We start from the raw sequence: 25963 nt of genomic DNA on the forward strand, positions 1-25963 counted from the left end.
TTTGAACAATACCTACACACAGTATGGGTTTGCCCTCACCTTCACGAATGCAGATAATTTCAATGGTTAGTAAAAGAATAAAACTACATTTCATAAAACATATTCGTATTCGAGAACTTGGAAATTCATTAAGGTATTGTGCCACTGTTTGTATCTTTTTATGTTCATATTTTAACTTTTGCAAGAGTGTGTAGCTCTTTATCTTCGATCGAGGTAGTGTTACACTAATCCCACCCACTGCCACAATAGTTTTTCTGTAGAGCAGAATTGTTAATTAAATTAGTAGAAGAACATCAAATAGATTCTAATAACATGTCACTCTTGCATGAATAATTGTCTAGACCGTTTTTCTTTTGACCATGACATTCTTCAAATAAAGCGTTTGAAGGTGGTCCCAAAGGTTTTGTACACAATTAAGTATTATCCAAATGACTAAGGTGTTTAGTGACACAAAACTGAACTGAAATCTAATCATTGTCTTAGGCACGTAATTCTGACACAGAGTGACAACACTTTCGCCATATCAATCCCTCAATGGGATTTAACCTCAAATTGTCCATATGGTGGGGAATATTTAACCCATATATTAATGATAGAAATACTTTCACTTCATACATTTTGATGGTTGGAACTAAAGAGAATTCCACATACGTTTTATCATTCGTCTTCGTTTGGGCTGATAAGAGAAGTGCCTTCTTTTTGATATCACTCAATATCAAATGTTGTTTAGGTCTAGCAGAGATATACAAACCCAGATTCTTCAATTTACTTCATCTTTGGATTTCCTGTTTTCCAAGTGAAACCTAGAGGTTTCTTTCCAGGGGATAGCAAGATTATTTGTGTCTTTTTAGGGTTTGTCACCAAATCGTTACTCAATGTATAATTCCCAAATGCCATAGACTCAGTCCAGTTTGAGTATTATCAAAAAGTACTATATCATCTGCCTCAAAAGCCAACAAACTTGAAGCCCATTTAAGTTGGGTGATATAAATGCAGCCTTATTCAGTGTCTCACCCATATCATAGATGTACAAATTAAACAGACAGATAGCTAGAATGTTCCCAGCTGAGTTTTAGTTTACCCATTATGCAGAAGCAGGCAGCAGTCACCCGTGCTTTCAGGAACTGATATGTATAGTAATTCCAGTAGCGCGGGACTGCTAAACAAGAGGTTACGCTGCCGCAGACCGTGTGATTCAAATGTGCTGCACCCAGGAAACCAGAGAATTACCTGCAACCAGATGCTGGAAGTGGTCCTCTGTGAGTGTGCCAGAGGCCAGGTGCAGCCCATGGTGAGAGAACCGTGCCTGGTTCAGACATTGTGAGTTTGTTGTTAGTTTATCATATTGATTAGTTATTTCATCTGTTTCAGTATCCTATTCTGTTGACTTGTTATTTGTGTCAATCGACTGAGACTGCTCCACTACCACAGAGTCCACCATTCAAGCACCACCATTCACAGTACTGACCTTGGCATTCCGTGGCATCACTGGAAGAAACTATTTGGACAGTGGACATGAACACCACTGGGGCCAAAACATTGATGTTGGTTGCAAGCAAGCCATTCTATTAAAGTGTCTGGGCATGTAAGGAGGCAGGAACTTCGAGGGGCCCTGCCCCTACTGCCTACAGGCGACGTTGTTGGTGATTTCTGCATTATCTTTAATGTCAATTAACTCTTATTAGAAGAACAATTCCAGTCAAATAAATAACATGTATTAGAGAGACATTTATTTGATTGAGAACCCGAGCGATTAAAGAAATGGTGGTATCACATGTTGCAGCATTAAGGGTTCTAGTCTAGGAATGTGAATTAGGAGTATTGACCGTCGGGCCTCATTCGGGATCAAGTGGTGCGTTGCTCCAATAACTAGAAGATGCAGGAGCCAATACTACTGATTAAAGGCCTCACCCTAGAACAGGTCATCAGGTCATCAGCATGGCTAGAACAAAAGAACAGTCTACAGACACTTGTGTATAGGCACGTTATAAATGCTGTATCATATCATATGACCATGGGCAGTATGCCAGAAGGGCGGTAGTGGGTGCAGTAGTAAAGAGAAAGACTTAATGTGACCCAGCCCTAGGAAACTAGAGTGAGTGATACCCACGTGAGTGGTATGTAGAGGTCAGCAGAAACGAAAGAAGTACTGGTGTTTCACGCGTGACAGTCCCAACCACATGTCCTCAAGCCCACAATGCTTCACCTGGGGCATTCTATGCCAGAAGTGTGGCAAGAGGGGCCAGCTTAATTGTGTTTGCCAGGGTAATTCCAAGGAGGGTAGATTAGTAGATGAAGAATTTCAGCTTGTCAGAAATGAAATTGCGACGTAAGCATTGCAACTGTGGATGCAGGGGGATGTTGATGTCCCATGATGTAAATATACCGGAAGCTGTTGATGATGAAAGACCCCAGTTCCTGCTTTATGGTTTTAGGCCTAGATACCATGTCAGTTAGAGAATCCAACAGACCCAGAGCCCTGAGCAAATGGAATGGCGAAAACCCATGTTGTCGATGTCGACATTGTTAGTATGAAGGTCAGGGAAAGGAGAATGCATGTCAAAATGTGTATAGAGAATGAGAGCAGGGCCTTCATGAATTGGCATTAGGCTTGACCCCAATGCGCTGGACTCCAAGATATAAGTGGAAGGGGATATATGAGACAGGAACCCAGAAGTGTTCAATGATTCAGTAAGCAGTCTTCTGAGCATGATAAGCAAGATAGTCCTCTCCAGAGTGATGCTGGTATGTCCCATGCCTCTCATGTTGCAAGGCCATGTGACATAAGAGCCGGCATACTGTGTGCCAGTGACTTCATTGAGAGAGTGGAATCGAAAGAGTGGGTGGCCACCATAATTATTGCCTGCATGGGTAATAGCTCCATCAGGCTGTGTGTGTACCTCAGATACCGCAAATATTAGAATTTGAAAGGCATTCCCTCCTGAGAAATCTTGGCCCTACTGGAGGGCACAAGCATTTTTTTAGTGTGGTCTATTCAAGCTTCTACCACCAGATCCAACTGTGAAAGGAGTTAAGGGCCCTCGCCTCCTTCATAACGCTGCTAAGAGTGTTCCAGTTAAGATGCATGACTTTTGCCTCACTTCCATCTCACCTGAGTTCCAGCAGGTTGGCAAGGATTTTCATGCGGGCCAAAGCATTGGTAAGAGCTTTCAGGGTGACATTTTGATTTTCACCCAGGATGTCCAACAACACAATGCAGTCCTCCTACGCATCTTGAAAGAAATGGCTGCCTGAGGTAATGTACCTGGGGCACATGGTGAGTGCTGCCAACATACAGCGCAAATTAAGCTTTGTGAAGGCATTGGAAAGAAATTACCATGCCCAGCGTTAGGATCCAAGAAAGAAAGCAGCGTGATTCAACATGAAGAAAGTTAGTGAGACAGAGAAATGATTAGTGTAGCCAGAAATGGGAAGGAGTTATGGAGCCTTGATAATCAGTAGTTAATTGGAACTTTAATTAAACACAGCACCATTCCCAGAATGCCCCTCGGAATAACTAGGTAGAACAAAAGAGAAGTAGGACTATTAACACTTCAAGATTAAAGCTGCCTTTAAAAAGGCGCTCAAGCAAGAGATGATGTTTGGGTAGCGTGTTATGGTAGCTAGGCTACGTTTGCTGTATACCAGGCCCGTGAGTCTCTCCTTTCATTGATGCTGTTGTGTGGTCTCACCAGGGGACTTCCAGTTTTGCCTTTTGGCTCATCCCCTCACCAGAATATAATTTCCTTGCAGTTCTGCCTCTTGGTCTACGCACAGACCCCCACAGACACTTGCTCTTTCATTGCAGTTACCAGTTACCATCCCGGCCTCTGCTGGCACAGATCCTCCTATACCCATTTCCTGTTCTGGCTGTACTCTGCAGTCTTTGCGCGCCCCAGCCGTCGATGAACGCTCCTCATTCTTGTCCCTTCCTATAATTTATCCTTTCATTAGGAAACTTTCTCTTGAACACAGTTGTTTCCCTGGAGGTCCAGTGTTTTATCCTGTCATCTAAAATGCCAACCACTATGAGTGTTTTGGGGCGCAGCTCTTCACCTCCCCTTGTTTTGTTTCTCTGCCTTCCCTTGGGCAGTGGGATTGCATTCTACTCCAGTCTGCAGGGCCCCGGAGATTGAAAAATTGGCCTATGGGCCTCTACAAATATGGCTGAAATGTGGCATAAGGATACCGTGTGTGCCTTTCTGGGTTTTAAATTCAAAAAGACCGTGCCACAGAGTGTACATCCTCGCTGGACCATTTGAAGAAGTGTGAGAAATATGTGTTGACCAGTTACGGTGAGACTTTTTCAATGAATTAGCAGAATATTTTTACAAACTCCTCCACTGAGCATGTTCAACACACGTGTGCTAACCACTGATGCAAGGAATTTTAATCTTGGTGCTGCCCTAACAGTGGCATAAAGGGCATGAGTGGTGGTGTAGTTTGAATCCCACAGCTTTCGTGGCAAGGAGAACATTATTCCATGGGCAAGAGGAGGCCCTAGCTTGCTGGTTTGCTATTGTTTTTTGAGGCATAACTTTCATGGTCAAAACCGATCACAAGTCCCTTTTCCATTCCCTGTCGGTCAGAGGCAAACCACCCACTTCACCTAGAATCAATTGGTGGGCCCTGACAATGTATACACCCAGGCCTAAGAATGTGGTGGTTCATTTCTCGCCCCACTTGATTCTTCATGCCCCATACACTTGTGGGTTAAGCAGAGAAGGATGCATGGGCTGTGATTGCCCAGGTGGCTCTTTCTTCTGTGGTGGTCCAGGCTATATGGAACCAGGATGCTTTGTCGGAAACTGAATGGAAAAAAGGTCAAACAGTGCATGTCAACAGGAGGGCAAGGTCAGGGCAAGACTGGGTGAACAGTTTCTCGGATTACGCAACAATCTGAATGTGCACAGAGAGTTATTATTCAAAAGGTGAGGCGTTGATTTCCCCCTCCAAGTGGTGCTCGCCCACTTATCTGTGACATGGCAGCAATAGGTCTTTGAGTGGCATTGGTGACCGGGCATGGACCACCAAGTCATGTAAGTATGACGTTTTGCCTGCCATGCACACAAAGTAACAAGTCACATGAAAGCCAGGGGACTCCCTTGCTCCCGATGCAGAATGCACGTATGCTTTGGGTGAAGTTGGCGCTGGATATTGTGGGGTCAATGAATGGGTTGGGTACGTTTTTGTTTGTGTTTGTCGATTATAATTATAAATGGCACATGGCGGCATGTGCCATGGATGCCAGTGCCCCGCAGTGGTGCAGTCTGTGCAAAGAGTTCCAGGATGAGCGGTTCTGTGCTGCCTTGTTGACAGACAATGGAGTCCAGTTCAAGTCATGCCTGATCCACATCTTTTTGAAAAACGCGTGTGTACCGCATATCTATGCCTTTGAGGTTCAACAGGATGGGAAGGGTACTCTCCAGTTAGCAAAGGTTCCAGGCATGAATGTGCATGCACTTATGAAGGACATGGTGCGGGCCTACTGTGCCAACCCCCATTCCTCCACACCCCATTTGCAGCACTAAAGAGGCGCAATACTATGGGCCTCTTGGCATATCGCCAGTAATTCTGTTTAATTATCGCCAATTTCAATTACCATTGTGGCCACTTGGACCGGTGGGGTTACCACAGGATGACAAGTAGTGGTAAATCCATTTTCTGGAGTCCGTAGGACTCGATGGGGATTTGTGCTGGATTTACCCCTGGCGGAATTACAGCACAGTAAATCTGCCGATTTTTGGTGGTAAAGTGGAGGATTTACCTCCAGCAACAAGCTAGAGGTGAATCCGCCACGGGTAATTCCTCCGAAATTATAACTGGATGTGCGGGAAATGTGGCAGTAACAGAATTACCGCTCTGGCGAATCCCGAGTTTGGTGTTGAAGTGGAGGATGTGCCTCCATCATGATGGAGGTATATCCTCCATTTTAACGCCAACAATTAGAAGAGCTACAGCTTGCAGTAATTTTGCCAAAATCCCCATGGAGTCCTATGAACTCCAAAAATAGGGACTAACACGGCCTTACCACCGCTTGTAATCCAAACCCATGGGACCAAATGGCAGTAATGGCAACCGATTTTGGCAGGAGAATTACTACCGAATTACCCACCCTGAATGAGGCCCATGGTATATCATTCCTTCCCAGCCCCTCGGCTGTATTGAAGCTAATTGTTACCAATTGTTATATGGACATTCAACTAAGCAGTCCTCTGGGATTCTGAAGAGAATAGCTAAATGCAGAAACGTTAGAGGCCAGTTGATGCTGCAACATGGGTGGCCTCTTTGCATAGCAACAATGTAATTTCCTGCATCTCTGCCTACTAGGTGCAAGATTGTTCCTTTGCCTTTCAGCTAAAGTTACTTTTCATATTTCTATCGTCCGCTTTCTCCTCCTCTAATCCTATCCCTTGATTATGTTGTTCCCTTCAATATACTAAGGTGTAGATACTCTAACAGGGGTGCCCTATGCCACTCCTGGGGCAAGCCTGTGTGTGCTGAAACTACCACGGTCGGTAGTGATTTGGTGCAGTCGAAAAGCATATTAAAGCAATATGACATCGTTTTGTTATACCATAGTTTATTCAAAGGCCACTAGCCATTCGGCCTTGGCCAGTGGCAACAGTGGTAATTATGTTACCACCAAAACAAAGGTGGCAGTAACGGAATTACCATCACTTTTTTACCACTCCACCAAACTCGAAATGAGCTCCCAAATGTTTGTGTGGCGATTTGTTATGACATTTGTGGCCTTCCTCTTGGGATCCATTTGAGATCATACTTTCTTGCCTCTGCCTATTGAGGTATATGACCAAATATCCTCAAACTCTAGGGAGTCTGTGGAATTGTGCTATAGTACAGACCTAGGCACAGAAATGCAAACAAACATTGGCAAAGCAGGTAGGTAGAGGAAAAGGCTTTTCAGCCAATCCCGGACAGACAAAAAGGTTATCCGCTTCCTTGGTAAAGGCAGATCTACTTGCTTTCTCCTTCTTGTTTTTACATTGTTGTACATGTTATAGAATGTAAAAATATATATTGGAAACTTAGTTTGTGCGATGTCAATTTCATGATCTATCAATGTAGAGCAAAAGAAGCTGCTACCATTCACTACTTAGCATACGTTGCACGATTATACGGTCGAACAGACAGGAAAACGGTCCCGCTTATCTAAGAGAAGTACTTACATTCTAATGTTTAAAGATGCGCCACAGGTCAAAGTGGGCGGGAATTAAAGGATACAACGTTCCCATACTTTTCGGGGTAAGCCATCATCATTCCCTTACTTAATCCGACCCAGAACACTATTCCAGGACGGCAACTTTAAAAAAAAAAAAAAACTTTTTGTTTTAAACGTCATCCATACTGGGAACTCAAACCTAAGCTCTCTTGATATCCAGCCAGTATAACATTGTACTGCGCTATGTCTCAAGTGCTGGAAGGGTATTACTTATGGAAGGGGATTATTTATTTAAATATTAAATAATGGGGTAGCCATGGTGCTGTTAGCACCATGGCTACCCCCTTACCGCATACCGTGGGCCTCATTACGACCCAGGCGGTAAGGGGTTAACGGCAGCGTTAACAGCGCCGACCCTTACCGCCTGAGTACGAGGTCCCTTAGCGCCATGGCGCTTTTAACACCTGCTTTCAGCAGGTGTTAAAATCCATGGCGCTAAGGGACCATGGAGTTAATTACGCCACCGTAATTTACGGCGGCGTAATTAACGCCTTCCCCACTCCCATTATACCCTATGGGGCGAAAATGGGAATGGGGAAGGGTAAATGGGGATTGGTGACTTACCGCCCCGCCAAGGTCGGAATGGGGCGGCAAGTCTGCCAACCACCATGGCGTAAACGTAGTTTACGCCATGGTGGTAAAGTCACGGCCCAGGCGGTAACTTACCGCCTGGGTCGTAATGAGGCCCCGTGTCCGGGTTCTCAGAATGGGTACTTACCAGGTCATTCCAACCTTGGAGGACCCGGTAAGTCCCCATTCTGAGAACCATTCCCCATTCCCATTTGAGCCCCCATAGGGCCCAATGGGAATGGGGAAGTAGCTGATAACGGTACCACAATTTGAGTTACCGTTATTACCTCTGAAGTCCCTTAGCGGGTCCCGTCCTTAACACCTGGTCAGGCCAGGCGTTAAGGAAGGGACCCGCTAAGGGACCTCGGAATATGGAGGTAAGGGATTACCGGCACCGGCACGCTTACCGGTGCCGGTAATCCCTTACCTCCTACCTCGTAATGAGGCCCAATGTTGCAGGATGCAGTGGAGGAAAGGAAGGACCCAGGAATTGCGTTTGAATGGGGGGGCCGGTGAGTATGGGTGGAGTGGGCAGAAAAGGGGGCGGGCGAGGGAACATAGTTGCACTACCTTTTTTTTACACTTCGACCACTGGATGCCGCTGTCAAAAAAGCTACAGTCCACAACAACGACATTTGACATCTTGCAGAATTATTTCCATTCACCCTTGGCATTTTGAACACCTCGCTTGCGAACCTGAGGACGGACTAGGTAACAGAAGGGATAGCCCCTCTATGTGGAAGGATGTAGGGCTGGAGAATAGTACAATTAAAAGGGTATCCTTCCACAGGGTCAGTTCATGACAATACATTATTCATGGTATGTCAATTCTATTTTTAGAAAATCAAAAGTAGCTTTAAAAGATTTGCTAGATGCTCCCAAACACTGTTGGTAGTGACTGTAATTTATATAGTTACTATCAAACAAATAGTTATTCATCACACAGCTTTATTAAGTTTGCTGGTGGCTTGTCTATTTTTTGACCATTTACATTTAGTAATGTCCGTACATAATTCATGACAAGGCAATACAAAATACAGTACACAAAAACAAGAAGTGTATAGATGTAAAACGGAGCAAACAATATTGCTAACACAACAAATTCAAAGAATACAGATTCAAAAGAAAAAGAGAGTGAAACAATATTATAGCATATTTGACATTTACATATACATTTAAGCGTACATTCAATTTCTAGAGATTTGGTCTCAGGTAGTCATGGAGCACTTAAAGTGAATCAGTACCTTAATCCTAACAACAAAGTTTCAGAAGAACTGAGAAAACAGAAGTGACCATTCAAAGGGTCATGCCTAACAGCTAATGGGAGAGCGAGAGGACCAAACCGTAGGTCTACGCCTAGGAGGGATACCCCCAAATGGTGGTGGACTTAGCAGCAGGAAAATTACTGAGTCCAGTGGCGTTTCGGGTGCTGGTAGATAAGCTTCTTCCGTGCTACTGGAATGGTCTCTCTGAAGATTTTTTGGGGATAGAAAGAAAAGAAAGAAAGAAACTAAAACTCATGTTGACTAAAATGATTTTGAAGAAAACCAAAGTGAGACTTTTACTGGAAAAGTCTCTACAAAATGGGGTGCATCATAAAAATTTAGACAAAACAGTAAAGGTCTTGTTTGTCAAACAAGGACGGAAAAGCATTGACCTGAGGTGTATCATTGGGACGTATTGGGAGAACAGTCTTGCAAAGAGTGAAGGTAATGTCTCCCTTCATTGCATCGTCTAGAGTGGCAGCCTTGTGTTGCTGTTGTATTTAGAATGCGAAGCACATCAGTAAATGTCTGGCTTGGCACAGGTGGTCTGTAACAAAGTAAATAATTGTGGGCTTAGAGTTGCTTGAAGATGTGTGGCATGGCTGACTATGGTTATTTATAAAAGAGAGAGATTCCTCGTTGATAATGTAAATGATACCTGATGCTGGTCCTTCCCAATGGGTTGAGGGTGTGTTATTGGAAGCCTAAGCTTTGTAGAGAGGAATTGTCCACGGTGTAGGTGGCGAAGCGACAACTGATTGCTTCTATGCGTTGCCTATCGTGGGAGTGTCCGCTAGGAGAGAGAAGAAAGTGATCATATCTTAGTATGGCTATGTGAATTAGGTAGCCAGTGAAAGGGGGTCCCGTGTGGGACTCAAGGAGTAAAAAATTGCGAATCTGTTCGCCGAGGGAGGATTACCTTAATTAAGTTACAGCGATGTGAAGCGCAGCATTTTTGAAGCCCCAAATCGGTCATGTTGGTGCAGTGCTCATGCGCTGTAGATTAGTGTTTGTGGGACTTGCGCATGCACAGTTGTCTTGTTGGGTCGGTTGTCATGGGGAACGCAGACTACGTTTGTAAAAGTGTAAGCGACTTTATGGAAATTCATGTATTTGGCATGAGAATGACCATATGGAGTGTCTTAATAGTGAAGACATTGTTGCCAGAAATATATAACATTAGTGAACTGGAGGCAGATGGGTTACATTTCGACCAGTGTGACATGGCTGGCGTGTCATTCCTGAAATGTATGTAGAAGGCATGCAACATGGACAGGGCCGCCCACGCAGAAGAGGTAGTTGCAGTCAGCTGGCATGGAGGGGTACGTGCCGTGAAAGTGTGTGGGCTGAAAAGTTGTAGGGGTTTGGACAAAGATTGGTGTGTCGTGCGTAGAGTAAATGTAAACTAAGGAACAAAAGGTGGTGCTCAATGTAGTGCAGCACACGCTGTAGGGAACAGAGGCACCAGGGTGCGATAAACCTGCAGGTCTGGAGTTGTAGAGAAAATGGAAATAATCACGGCTGTAAAATGTAACATAGATGAGAGATCTGGAAAGGTCCTTACTTGGAGATGACTCAGTTAGAATTGTTGGAAAGTGGGGACTGCCTCATTGACACCATTAGTTATTGTTTAAAGTTTTAAAATCCACCACACCACACCACACCTCCTTGTCGTTGAGCAAATTTCTGGTATTAGTATTGTTGTTGACTTTGTCAATGACCCACAATTTCAGATCGTCAGGACCAGGGGAATTACCGCCAGCGGAAATAGGAAGCACAGCAGCAGCCATTTTGAAAAACTCAATCCGATCTGAATCTACCACTTCCCGTAGCTATCCAAACCAACAAGACAGTGGAATCGCATCTCAGGAGAGATCCAAGGGCAACGTCCTGGAACACAGGCTGAGAAAGCAAAAGTTCAGTTGTGGAGAGCTCTTGATTGTGCCCACACTCTATGGGCCCCCACCTATTTATGATTCCACTGAATTCTCTAAGCTTCCTTCCCAAGGAACCTATAGAGAATGAACAAACTGTACAAGTAGATGTCTCAAATATTGACTACTTGATCATTCATACTTAGGTACTTCACTTTGTATGTCCTCAAATGTGAATGTCCTATGTTTTTTGAAAAATACCAGTGTATTACTACACCACTGCACTTCAAAATAAAACTCTTTTGTGCAGAAGAACAGTTTCATGAGAATTCTGTGACCACCCACACAAGGGGTCACCCACTCAGGGTGTAGCAGTGGTTACTCTTCAGCAGAGATTGACATGACCTTGCTCATTCGTTTTTTGATATTATTGTACCAACCTGGGCAGAGCAAGGCATTAACCAGGTACCCTTCAGAATACTAGGGAAATTACCGCCAGCGGAAATAGGAAGCACAGCAGCAGCCATTTTGAAAAACTCAATCCGATCTGAATCTACCACTTCCCATAGCTATCCAAACCAACAAGACAGTGGACTTGTGTCTCAGGAGAGATCAAAGGGCAACGTGCTGGAACACAGGCTGAGAAAGCAAATGTTCAGTTGTGGAGAGCTACAGGTCCACCCTGATGAGGTGGTGGGCCATGCTGATTAACTATATTGAACCCGTAGGCCCTTTAAGCGAGGTAGCGCTATATGCGATGGAAGGTGATGCAGATTTTACTCTTACACCAATAATAAGACCGATTCAGGAAGTTGGCAAATCTTTAGCTGTTTTATTAACAATTATCTAAACAGGGAGTACAAGGGACGTTCACTCAAGTCTCTCAATGATTTACATGTAAAAACACAGTTATATAGTAAACACTCATCATCATTGACATCATACTACGTGGCAAAAGAAGAAAGCCTAAGTTAGATTGTGGTTGGTCTATGGGGAACATCTAGGTATACTTTCTATGGGGGATAGGATTGTGATTGAGTCTCTAAGGTCAGGTGGACAGCTATGCCCACTGCTACTGCAAGTCATGTTCAGTGTCATAAAATACACAACATTTCATTGGTTCTCAAACTATAGAGCTCTTTGCTACGTGGTCCTCTACGATTGGTTGGCACGCTTGTACCCCCTTGGAATATTCCACTCGCTAGCAGCACACAAGCTGATACCCCAGGTGCTTGTGGGTGAACTTGACCATGCCTCCCCACCCAATTAGCCCATCATCCATCATCACCAAATTGTCTTTGAACTTGGCCTTGCACAGTATCACTGCACCTGAGAATAAAAGGGAGTGTGAGCATGGTCTTCAAGTCTCAGGGCCTCATTACGACCCTGGCGCTAAGCGAAAAACGATGGCGGTAAATGCTTACCGCCATCGTTTTCCGCCAGGTACGATCATGACCCGTGACCGTTAACTACGATGCCAATAGCGGCATCGTAGTTAACGCTGCCGCAAACAGCGCTAAGGGTGCGCGCACGCGACCGCCCACACCGTACTTAGCGCCATGGCGGAAAGGCACGCAAATGCCGACCCAAGCGGACATGCACCTAACGCCATCAATGAGGCCGCTAAGTACCTTACCGCCATGGTGCAAATAACGCCATCGCGAACCAACCGTAAAGGGCCAATTCAAGTGAATGCAGCTGCCACAGGTGCACAGAAACAGCACAGGTGAAGGCAATACAGACTCAGGGGAGCATAAAAAGAGCACACCCCACCCCTACCCACACCCAGTCACACTCCACAATGATGCCAATACGACTAGCAATGTTGGGGCTGGAGGACCTGATAGCAATGCATGTGCTACTACAACAGCAACAGCAACAACAACAACAACAGGCAGCACAGAGGAGACGCAGGAGGAGAAGGAGGGCAAGGCAGGCCCAGCAAGCCCCACCAGCACAGCCAGTGCCACCACGCAGGCAGCCCCCAATCCCACGCATCAGAGCCAATCCAAACAACCTCACTGCTGAGCAGATCCACACCCTGTACCGTTTGGACAGGGACACCATCACCGCCATCGTAGACATGACACACAACGACATCGTCAGCATGATAGAAAGTCCAACCGCCATCCCCCCCCTACTGAAGGTAGTGGCTGTACTCCACTTCCTGGCCACAGGCACCTACCAGCACACAGTGGGGCACCTGCATGGCATTTCACAACCATTATTCTCACGAACACTCATCCAAGTGCTCGATGCCCTCCTCAAGCACACAGACGACCACATCTCATTACCACGGACTGCCCAGGAGATTGCAAACACCAAAGTGGGTTTCCATGCACTAGCCAGCATACCCGGTTGCATTGGTGCCATCGACTGCACCCATGTGGAATTGGTGGTTCCACGTGCCATGGAGGTACCGTACCGCAACCGGAAACAGTTCCACTCTGTCAACGTGCAAATGGTCTGTGACTCCAACAAGATCATCACACATTGTTGTGCCCGATTCCCCGGATCAACCCATGATTCCATGGTCCTGAGGAACTCCACAATACCACGCTACATGGAGCGACATGCAGGCCCAAGATCCTGGCTACTCGGTGAGTGCGATGTCATGGAAGTGGGCATGGGAATGACGTACCAGTGCATACTCCACCTGGCTGAAAGGGGGGGGGGGGGGGATGATGCATACTCCACCTGGCTGAAAGGGGGGGGGGGATGATGCATACTCCACCTGGCTGTGAGTAACACAGAGAACGGATACAGAGGAAGGCCACTCACAATGCACAAAACCCCTCTGCATACATAGGGTGATGGCATGCAAAACAGGCCATGGCAGCAATGAGCATATACTGGTTGCATAGTGTGAATCAATTAGTGCATGTAGAAGTGAGCCAAGGTAACAGTTCCATGCCAGCCATGGTGGGACATCATGTTCCTGATCAGACAACATGACTGACACATACATTCTCGCCTACATACAGGTGATGCAGCCTACCCCCTGAAGAGGTGGCTCCTCACGCCAGTCCGGAACCCGCAGAACCAGCACGAGGAGGACTACAACCGTGCACATACACGTACTCGTGTGGTCATAGAGCAGACATTCGGCCTCCTGAAGGCACGATTCCGAAGCCTCAGCAGGTCTGGTGGGGCACTCCTGTATGGCCATGAGAAGGTGGCAAAGATCGTCATGGCATGTGTCATGCTGCACAATATGTGCGTCAGACGGAATGTGCCCCTGCCCCCTGACGCAGAACTGCAACCACCTGACGATGAGGATGAGGATGAGGAGGGTGCAGAAGGGGCGCCACCACATGGAGGAGGCGATGCACAGGAGGGGCGTGCCATGCGCCAAAGTATCATCAACCACTGCTTCTAGCACACACGGCTGGTGTTCATCGCATGGAGACTGCACTTGGGGCACTGTGTGACTCTGGGGCATGCACACTGAGGACTGGACACCAATAAAGCACACATACGCAATGAAAATGTCCACACATTTCCTTTTTTGAAACGAAAAAGTGTATTTGAACTATGAACTGTCGTGTCACACCCCCTCCCACCTCCCACCTCCCCCCTGCACACCCCAACACACCCCCTCCCACCTCCCACCTCCCCCCTGCACACACACCCCCCCAAACTCCCCCCTTAACTCCCCAACACACCACCCCGCCACCCCCCTGCACACCCCAACACACCCACTCCCCCCTCCACCCTCCCCCCCCCCCTGGAATCCCAACAAAGGTGTGAGTTGGTCTGTGCAGCAGTGTCAGTAGTAGGATTCCTACACTGTCCGGCCACTATTGGCAGCCCCCTCCACTGGCCCCCGGGGCACCCCTGCCTGTGCTGCGGAGGTTCCTCCCCGATCGGCGGATGGGGCTGCTCGGTGTCGAGCTGGCAACCGAGGAGGATCCTGCCTGCTCATTTGGACGCATGGCCCGTATTGTCTGCACAAGGTCAGTGATGGCGTGCCGCACAGCAGCTAGTTCCGCGCAGATGTCCTTTGTGGACGACTCTATAGCTGCCTTCACAGTCTCAGCACATTTCTCCATTGCTGCACTTGACCCCCCACATTCAGCAACATGTTCTTCGAGCAGCGAGGAAAGTTGCTGCTGCCGGGTGGCAATCGCCTCCAGAGAATGGTTGGAATTCTGGCCCATGGCTAATGGCAGTGGTATTCCCATTGGGCTGATCTGCCCCTGCAGCGGGGATGGAGTGGCTGGCCAATCGTCATCCTCTGGCTGACCCTGTGTGGCATCCGCATGCGGGCTGCTTAGGGACAGGTAGGGGGAATGAGGGTGGCCTGTGGGGCTTCTGACATCACTCTCCTCAAAGATCCCTGCTTCGCTATCGGAGGAGGCAGCAATGGCAGCATTCTCCCCAATTGTGCTGCTTGCAGCAGAGGCTGTGGCTTCTGTGGGCATGATTGGTGTGATGTCTGCTGCTGCTGCTGCTGCTGTACTGCCTGCTGGGGTGGCTGTCTGTGCCCTGTCCTGTTTCCCTTGCAGGGATTTTGCCTGCTGTGGTGTTTTCCTCGGGACGACAGAGGTGGAGGGTTGTGGCGTTGGCACAGTTGGCCTGGCCCTCTTGGTGGGTGTGGAGGCTGTGGTGTCCTCTTCCTCAAGGTCGGAATTTGAGCCTGTGGTGGGACAGGGGAGGGAGAGTGTTATTGATGGGTCTGCGGACATTGGCCGGGCATTGTGGCGACTGGCATCTCATCAGTTAGTACATGTGGCACATTTCATGCAGGGGAAAAAAGTTGTCTCCCTTTTGTGTGGAAGTAGCATGGAGGTATGTGGGTGCCTGCAGTTAGGGTGTGCGTGCTGCATGTGTACAGGGTGCAGATCGGATGTATCTGTGGGCAGTCTCCTGCTGATGTGTTGCATTCACACTATGGGCCAACATTGTACTTCACATGAATGGACTTAGGTGAGATTTGCATGCCTTGATTTGAGCCACCTACCTGCATCGCCCGATGTCGGGGCTCCTCTCTCCATTCCTCCTACTCCTTCAATGCTCTGCATTCCGATTGTGGAGGCACAGATTTCCTCCCATGGCTGCATTCATTCATTTTATTTAACTTTTGCAACCTAGTTTGTGAGCTTCGAGCGAGCAGCGCAGTTGCCTCGGCCCATTTTGTTCATTTTGCAACTTGGGCTGTGATTTAAGACTCTGCAACACCAGACACGGCTTGCTCATTAAAGCCAGCTGGAAACTGTTTGAGCCTGGCACTGGTGTGCCTTGTGACCCCTCCTCCCCCTCCCCTCCCTTCATTTGGCTATTTAAAGCCGTTCCATCCATGTTCTGTGGGAGAGCTATTGAGGATTCAACGAAGGCGGGATGGTTCGCGCACAGACTGACGGTGAGTTGGGATGCTGGGCCAGCTATTTGAACATTTAGAAATTGCCCTTGAGCAGTCATTTGCTGCGAACCAGGACTCAATTGGGGGGTCTTTTTGGAGTGCTAATTTAGACGCCCAATTAATATATTGGGCTTCCAGTGCGGCTGCAGCAGCTAGTAGCACTGACGTTCTGCTGGCAGCTATGTCTGCCATTAATCAGCAGGGTACACACCGATCTCGGCTATATGCTGAGAATGATGCTAATTTCCTGCATGTTCACTCTAGCTGCCAAATATGCATTATATTGGTCGCAACTCTTTAGCATCTGCTACTGTAGCGGCTACACTGTCTTTATTATTAATTTTAGCACTGCTTTTATTAGTGTCCTTAGCATTGAAGCAATCTGTTTAACATCATGGGGCGAGCGATGTATTCCATGTTGGAGGACTATTTGTCTCGTAACCCTCTATTCTGACTGCTCACACAGCCTCTTTATTTATTTATCTAATTATTTATGTTACCACAGCTATCTGCGCACGAATCATAACGCGGTGAACAACACTAGACTCCAGTAGGACAGATCTTTTCAGATGCCTTATTGTGACTGGTCGACCGTGACATAATTGTGCGATTGAACTCCTATGCTTGTGATCCGTTCCCAATTTAGGTGAGCTCTAATGTTTGGCTTTGCGTTTACCCTTTTTTCTATTGTCACATTAGGAAGGACTGCCGTATGGCGTGCACCCTTGGTTGTTGGTTTTTTGGAGTGGATATCAGCTACTGATGATCCCTCCTGTATTATAATATGTTCCTGTCTCTCCTTTTTGTTTTTCTGCAGTTCTACTTGACTGAGAACTTGCCCTACAGGTCCATACACATTTCCCAGGATGTACATTCGGGAACAAGTGGCCAGTTTCAAAATTGAGATATTGGTAAATTTGATAATTTAATTATTTAACCATGTTATCTCTCATTATTTAGTAAGGAGGTGTTTTTCCGGACAGTGTTCTATGGGGGCGGGGAGGGGGTAATCCTGTTCGTCAATCACAGATCAGTATGTTTTAATCATTATGCTCTCTGTTTTCTTGATTTGATTTAGTTTTGCAGGTCGATACACAATGTATCCTTGGTGTTGTTTTGTTTATGTATTTACTGTTCTTTTATTTGTTTTTCCCTCTTTTTTATTTGGTTCTTTTAGGTAAAATTATGGATTCATTTTGCATAATTCTGTATTCCTGTGTGTATTATTGCCTTATTGCTACATTAAAACCTTCAAGTGGCAAATATTCCAACGGGAGTGCGCCGTCCTGAAGAAGATGGGCATCAACCGTGAAACAGCCTAGATGCTCCGCACCATCGAAACTACTTCCTGTGTATATGTCAGACCTAGTGTATATAGTAGGTCATGACAGTACAGTAGTCGACGTATGGCACCCCTTTTTCTAATTAGGAACTACCATTGCCTTGTCCACATATTTTTGGGGTTTTCTCTATATTGTTAAATGCGGCCATAGCCTCTGACCACCAGCCGGGTGACCCCCTTCAGCCGACTTGAGGTTCAGACAGCTTGGCAACATGAAGTTAATACTGACTGAATTTTCAGTCTGGTTTTATATTGGCACTTTGTTTCACTATGCACTTTATTCTACAACAATCTGCTGCTATTTAGAGATGAGCTCGTAACAAAATTTAAAATTTAATATGTATGTTTTAACAAATGGAATTTAAATAAAATATTCATGTTTTTCAATTATTGTTTGGTTTATATGGTCTGATCTGTGATTCCGAATTTCGGGGGCCCCCTCTCTCCCCAACCCATTGCCGGTCACCACTTTAACTTGAATTTTGTTTCCGCTGACACACTCTCTGTTCACTGCAATTTTATAGGGGACTCCGATCCTCCCCCAGTTGCCATTGCCAGGTTCATGTTGGCTGATAGTATGCTCCTGACTCTGAGCCGGAGATCGTCCCACCGCTTGCGGCACTGTTTGACATTGCGGGGTGTTGTTCCCACGGCACTGACCCGCTGAGCTACCAGTGCCCATATGGCCTTCTTCTTGGATATGGCCGGTCTTGTCAGTTGGTTGGAGAATACCACTGCAGCGTTCTCCTGGAGGGTCTCCGCTAGAATGGTAAGCTCCTCTCTGGAGAAGCGGTCTTGCCGCTGGCGGTCACAGGCTTTTTTCAAAACTTTAGGCATCTTCCTGCAGGTAGAAGGTTGAAGACGGTATTGGCGGGGTCTCAGGCTCGGATGTCCAGTGGTTTCGGAGGATGGCAATGGATTGTGTTTTTAAAGATGGCCGCCGTGCTCTTTCCCGTTCCGCCGCGGTGACGCTACTTCCGGTTCCGCTTATCTACGGTCACCGCTAATTGCGGTGACCGCTAACTACGGTCACCGCTATGTACGGCGGTGGCGGTGGTGCACCTTGCGCCGCATACGATGCCGGTAGGTGCCGTTTTGGGGGCATTACCGCCATGGCGCTGTTTACATTACCGCCATGGCGTAATGCTCGTGCGCGATGGGTCCTAATGTGGCGCACTTTACGCCATCGTCCCACGGCGTTAACGTTCATTACGCCATGGCGGTAATGACGGCGGATTACCGCAAGGGTCGTAATGAGGCCCTCAGTGTAGCTTCCCAAAGTCTATTTTCATCTCGACCATGTGACAGGAAATCGTGTTTGAGTTCTTTCATTCGTATTAAACACTATTAAATTAATAAAACCTGGCGCTTCTAGTGTTTTTCCATTACACCTCAACAGGAGCTCGCTTCTCATGTTCATTGTATCTTCTTGAATAGATAACCAGTTTCTTGGCCATCCCAACCTTTGACACCGGGCCAGACAAGCTTTCTCGAATCTTCCCCTCATCGTCAGCTGTTTTCTTCTACTGCGCCACACTTTCATAACGTGGAACATCCAGATTATATATTGACAGCAGCGCCTGCAGTCTATTCACTATGTATAGCTAGCCTTCATCATTACTTAGTCTACTTGCACTTCTGCATCTGTACAATTAAAAAACGGCTTGCATTTTCTTCAGTGCTCTCCGCACATGCAATCTTCATTTCGCACATGAAATGTTGCTCAGTTCTTCACTTCGCCATCAGATTCTATAAGGTATATTCACCTTCTTCATTGGCATCTCTTCTGTGAGCGTCATTTGTGCTTCATGTGACATCATCAGTCTTATCTTTCATTTATCTTCACACTTTTTCCAGAACCTCCTTTAAGAGACTGTCATTTCTCCGTGGGTACATCATATAGGGCTTTCTCAATGGATACCGTGTTTCAAGGATTCTTCGTGGTATAGGGACCATTAAAGGTGTTGTGTATGTCGCAATTTCCGACTTCCAACATATAGGCAAAATAGGGGCAGGACTTCCGGTAGAGGAACTTGGCTCCCCCCTCTGGTTGATTCATCAACCACTCTCTCACCAATTTTCACATCTAGACATCCTCTTCTGAAAAAGTGCTTCTTCAGAGTCCATATCTTCATTACTCCTTTCAAAGATCCTGCTGATTTTACATGATCATCAACACCGCAGGTCATGTGACTACATTGTCCATTCGGGCTGCAGTAGATAAATCTTCCCACATACTTCTTGTGGTTTCTTGGGTACAGGAACTTTGTTCCCTCAGGTGCTAGAATACTTGCTTCTATATATTTTCTGATTTCTTCATCTGTCAACTCTTTGGGTCTGAACACTGACTCGACATTGATCATGATATTCATTCCTGCTGCTTTCTTTGTCGTCTTTTTGCACTGTGTAATTATTATTCTGATCACACAGAATCCAAACATAATCATCACCAACAATGCTGCAAGGAACGTGAAGATATTCGCCATCCATTGTGGAACCCATGAGAAGATCGATGTGAACCAGCTGTCATCTGCAATATCTTCTACTTCCTCTTCCACCTTGATGTGCAGGTTCGTTAGCAACTTTATGGCCTATGTCAAGGTCCCATTCTCGTCATCGTGAGAAGGTATGAATGTTCAACATGATTCTCCAATTTTGGCACAAACACCTCCATCCATGGCTGTAATCATGTCCAGAACATATCTATTCTGCAGTGTCAACAGTCTTATGGCTCTCAACTCTTCTTTGATAGCATTGAATCCCTTTATGGTAGCGTTGATCACCTGCAGGAGCCCCCAGCAAGTGATTTGCAACCACTTTGCATTCATCTTCGTCTGAATTCCTGGCATGAAGATTGTCGCAGACACTGCCGAAGTATGACTGAATAACCTGTGTTCATACAGAATAGAATCAAAGGCTTCTATCGATTTAGCTGAAAAGTAGTTCTTCCTCTTTGTTTGATTGAGAAATTCAAGTAATCTCCTATTCTTTAGATGAGCATCTGCTTTTGGAAACTCTCCAATGTTCAGGTCGCTCGTTGGAATCACCAATGCTGGAACATGAACGATCACTATAGAACACAGCCCTCCCCAGTCTGTGGGCAACTTCATATAAGCTCTGGATCCACAGGCCCAGTAGTGGTCCATTATCACTACTGTTCCATCCTTCATTCCTGGTACATCAAAAATTCGACCGCACTGCTGATTCATTCCAACCTTCCTTGTGCTGTTGTTTCTGAAGCACAAGGATGCATTTTCTAAAAGGTACTATTTGCAAAGGTCCTCCTTTATCATCGACCCCCGTCAGCAACTTTGCAATGTTCGGCCAATGATGTTTGCATTCATTTTCTGCATGCCACACAATTGCTTCAGGTCGTCCGGTTAGTGCTGGCGCTTTACACACATTCAGGCCTTCCTCCCATCCATCTGGGGAAAGCACTGTTCCCTTGATTTGCAGCTGACCTCCCTCCTTGCATCTTGGTATTACTTCAGTGTCCTTTGCTTGACAATTGAGCTTTTTGTTCATTTCCCATCTGATTCCTGCTCCATTCATTCCAGGCTGTTCATATCTTATCATGTGATCTCAGGCGTAGGGTCTCTCTCTTGTCTTCAAATCTTGCACGTAATCATCTTCTTCTGGAGCTGTCTTCTCGGTCACTCATACCAAGGATGCTGTTCGACCCTGGAACTGACCTCTCATATGGCAGAGTGCAAGGTGCATCAGGCAGTGAGCTTTCTGAACTGCTACTTCTATAGCTATGAATATCTTAGAATTCTCCATGGCATGAGGTATGAGAGCACAAACATAGCAACTTTCCTTGTATGTCCTTTCTCCCACCTTTTTCATGTGCTGATCCCACATGTTATTCCCCAAATGTGCTGTACTTTCTAGATAATCATTTAATTCATAATCATCATCCCTTGTACTTCTCCTGTGTCTTCCGCTCATCAAGAGGGTGCGTGCATAATGCTCAAGAAGTATATCAATAAGGGTCCTTCCTACAAGGGGAAACATAGCAACAATTGGCATAGTAATGGGTGGCCTTACACGCACCACTGGTGTAGGAATAATCACAAATGGCCTTGGTCTTTCTGTGACAGATAATTCTGCATAAGTCACTGGAGTGGGAAAATGCATTTATAAGTACTGCACCCAACAAGAGCAGGATAAGCTCTAAGAACAAAAAAATGAAAACAGCGAGACGGAGCCCATGGACATCGACATCGGATAGAACCATTGATTTATCTGAACAGAAACTCAGTGAGGAACGAGTCTGGAAACTTTCAATCGTCCAATTCAAACTCCAGGTTTGGCATGTTTACCATGTTAATACTTTCTAAAGTCCAATTCAAAAGATTCCTGTGACTCAAGAACTTAATTTTGCACTCCTGTGTCCTGGGTGAGGCACAGTTCAAATGCACACTTGCATTTATTTAGTCAGCAACCGTAGCGTACTTCTTCCTCGTCATCGATCGAGTCTGTATGTGCTGAACTTCTTCTTGTCTTGCTTCCAAATCGACAGTTGCGGGTGTGTCAGGCTCACCAGCGTAAGGCTTTATGTCATTCAAATGTATCCATGCACGTCTCTCTTGGCCTTTTACTGCTGAGGGAGTAACATTTTTGACAATAAAGGGACCACAAAAGCAGGGTTCTTGCCACTTCCTTGTGAAGTTACACACTAGAATTGAATCTCCAACAAATAGTCTAGGTACAGGTAGTAATTCCACTGCTCTGGTTGCTGAATAGTCTTCATCTGTGCCCTGAGACCGTTCCCCCTTGCTTTTGAGTTGATCTGAAATGACAGAGATACTAGCGGTCATACATTAGAATAAGCACGTAACTCATTTCCTGAAAGGTCTGCAATCTTCTGGGCATCACTTCTGCTCCTCGATGGAGGAGGCAAAGTCATTCTCATTCACCTCCCTGTCACTAATTCGTGGGGTGTGAGGTGGTGGTTCGACCCAGGCTGATTCCTCAATGCATATAATGCAAGGGGCAGACAATACAACCATCCCTTCTTCAATGTCAATTTCAATTTCGCAATCCTCTATTTAAAGAGACTGTTGAGTCTCTCACATATCCTGTTCACTTGCGGGTGATAAACAGTAGAAAACGTGTGCTTTATACTTAATAATAGGCTAATCTGTTCACAAAAAGGCGGTCCATTATCGGATCACAACACCTCACACACTCCCCATCTGGGAAAGACTTCTCAGACTAAAAACGTTGCTGCGCATGTGGCATCAGGGTGTCATGATGCCCGCTCCCAGGGAGCCGGTTCAAGCCCTGCGTCCCTGAAAGCGGACATCCAGTCCCCAAGGAAGGACCCAGCAACCCCATATAGGGGCCATTTGGACAGTGTCCTGGCGCCTATGGTGCCAGGCTCATAAAAGACATCAGTCCTGGCGCCATAGGCGCCAGGCTCATTATGGGAGTGCTTGGGTGCACTTACCTGATGCAGACCATGCTGCAGGATCTCGGCCTCCTTGAGGCCTGAAAGGAACTACTTTACCTGTGGGATTAATTTACCATCCGGGCGTGGTCGGGGAAGGATACATACCTGATTGGAGGAAGGATACATACCTGGAACTTCTTCCAAGGCTATTTAAACCCCACCCGAACATACATACCTGATTGGAGGAAGGATACATACCTGGAACTTCTTCCAAGGCTATTTAAACCCCACCCGAACAGCCACACGTGCTTTGCGTTGTTCTGCATCTAGCAGCTAGACGCTCACCGTGTCTGCTCCTGCATCCTGACTTCTGCCACGCCTGCCAGCATCCTGGATCACCTGCAAAGGAAGAGAAGAAGAGAACAGAAGAAGGAAAAGTCCTACCTGCTAAATCCGCATCCCGGAGACATCTCGCCGACAATCCTGAAAAGGAAGACTTTAATTTAAAAGCTCATCGCGTCGATCGCTGCAGCGCCGCATTCCACTCACCTTTGCAGGGCGCCTCCATGTTCAGCAGCGATCATCCGGATTTGCAGTCACGCCCCAGCGCCTAGGGAGAAAAAGACCAGAACAAAAAGGTGAGAGAGAGAAGGGAATAAGGAAAGCTAAATCTCCATGTTAAGACTTACCTGTTGATTCATTCCCTCTTCATTTCGGGTCCGCGCCGCATCCTGGCATTTCCGGACCCCGGTCCCTAAGGGGAAAAAGAGACATCAGCGTTAATGAGCGAATGAAAAGACATTACCAAAAAAACGCTCATTAAAAACTTACCTGATTTCTACAAGGATTTCACCTCTCATCTCGGGTCGGTGCCTGTTCCCCGGCATTCCTTACCCCGGCCCCTATGGGGAAAAAGACACTAGCATTAGTACATTAATGCATGGACACAAGGGGAACCTCTTATCAAAAAACTTACCTGGAAGCCAAGCAAGTTTGGTTCTCACCAATCCGAAAATCCAGTGAAGTAACTGAATACCAACGCGCCCCTGCATCAGAAGCAGGATGGAGAGCTCGTCCTTCCAGACCCTAAGGTGAGACGCTACGAGAAATCACAGAAGGGTTTCGAGGAGGGTGAGAGGGGAAAGTGGGAGGCCGATTGCATTACCCCGCAGACAGTTAATCCCCTATTTTCGCCTACAGAAGGATACTTCCGTGAGCCAGGCAAGCCAGATTTGGGGGCCCGGTCCAGTCCGTCTTCCGGACCCTGCGCATCATCTTAGAAGAGGTCACAGCAGCGCGAACCAGGCCAGCACCTCCATGGGAGTCAGGTGAGCGTAACAGAACGCGAAGCCTTCCTACAAATTCCCACCCAGGCGCTATGGAAAGTTCTGAGACTGATCAGTTGGCCCAATTACTGGGGGAATTACGGGCCGAAGTACATGCCGCTCGTCAAGAGACTAATGCCCTCAGGAGGGAATTAATAATATCAAAGGAAAGAACTGATGACCTGGCCAGACAGCTTTTGCAAGGTCAAGCTAGGCAAGCTCCTCTACCCGGTTTCGGAGGGAACCCCGCTCCTGTGGTTTCCAGTAACCCTGTGCAGATTAATCTACCTGGAAACATTCCGCTGGCCCCACCCGAACGCTTTGCTGGGGACCCCAAACGATTCACCGAATTCATGAATCAGTGTCGTTTGCACTTCCTATGCAGACCTGGGGCCTTCCCTAATGATCAGACCAAGGTAGCCTTTGTATTGTCATATCTCAGCGGCTGCGCTGCCGATTGGTCTGTTCCACTGGTTACTCAAGATGACCCGATTCTCCGTGATTTTCAAAGGTTTCAAGCAAGCATGGAAAGGTTATTTGCTCGACACTCTCAGGGGCAGGCTCTGGATGACGAACTTCTATCCCTGCGACAGGGCAATCAGGACCTCCTATCCTATATTGCAACCTTTAATAGACTAAGTGGAAACGGGATGGCCAGAGGATAAAAGAGTCACGTTGTTTTATCGAGGCCTTCGCGGAGAACTTAAAGATGTCTTGGCCCAAGTTGTAAATCCGCCCCAAGAATGCACAGAGTATATAGACTTAGTGGTCCAATTGGATCACAGACTTCAAAACAGAAAAGCAGATCGGTCCAGGTTTGAGACCCGGGTGTTGGTCAAGACCCATGCTAATCCCAAGGGAGTTGATGTCTCTGAGCCTATGCAAATTGGAGGGGTTAAAGGACCCTTAACTGAAAAGGAACGTGAAAGGAAGCGGCAGTTAAAATGATGTCTTTATTGTGGGAATTCTGGACACTTTCTACGAGATTGCCTGGCAAAACCGCCCCGAAAGGTGGTAGGAGCCGCTGATAAAAACCATGAAGACTCTGTTTCGGGAAACGACTCCGCCCGACAAGTGTAGGGGTCCGCTTGCCGAGCTTGAAAACTAACTCTCAGACCTTGCATTTCATCGTGCCAATGGTTCTCGTAGATCCAGAACAGCCTAAGCGGTTGCATGCAATAAAGGCATACATCGATAGTGGGGCTATTGGAAACTATGTGGATCCTGAATTGGTCTCTAGGATTAACCTCCCTCTCCGTCCTAAAACCAGCAAAGATGTCATCACCACAGTCAATGGAACTGAAATTGCCTCTGGACCGGTAACACATTCCACTACTGAGGTGACTCTTATTGGTCCCGACGGCCATCGGGAGGGTGTTGTGTTTGATGTAATCAAGGCTCCACAGTTTCAGGTTATTCTTGGAATCCCTTGGTTAGAGACACATAATCCTCGAATTGATTGGCGAGCTAAGAGAATAACCTTCCCGGATTGTACACAAACCTGCTACCCAGAAAACCTGAAGATTAATCTAGCATCTGTAACCTCTGCCTCCATGCAACTACCTCCGGAATACCAAGACTTTCAGG

General features: G+C 46.6%; 1 long non-coding RNA gene across 1 annotated transcript; it reads left to right on the top strand.

Annotated features, from left to right (window-relative positions):
• The first annotated feature begins 16068 nt into the window (after positions 1 to 16068).
• Positions 16069 to 18046, top strand: LOC138581899 (uncharacterized). Its single transcript, XR_011304854.1, has 4 exons — positions 16069 to 16314; positions 16820 to 16960; positions 17132 to 17225; positions 17492 to 18046. It is a non-coding gene; the product is annotated as an uncharacterized lncRNA (long non-coding RNA).
• The last annotated feature ends 7917 nt before the right edge of the window (positions 18047 to 25963 follow it).

Source organism: Ambystoma mexicanum, chromosome 3q (genome assembly GCF_040938575.1).
Source record: "Ambystoma mexicanum isolate Mex_15411 chromosome 3q, UKY_AmexF1_1, whole genome shotgun sequence".
In the NCBI taxonomy this organism is placed as follows: domain Eukaryota; kingdom Metazoa; phylum Chordata; class Amphibia; order Caudata; family Ambystomatidae; genus Ambystoma; species Ambystoma mexicanum.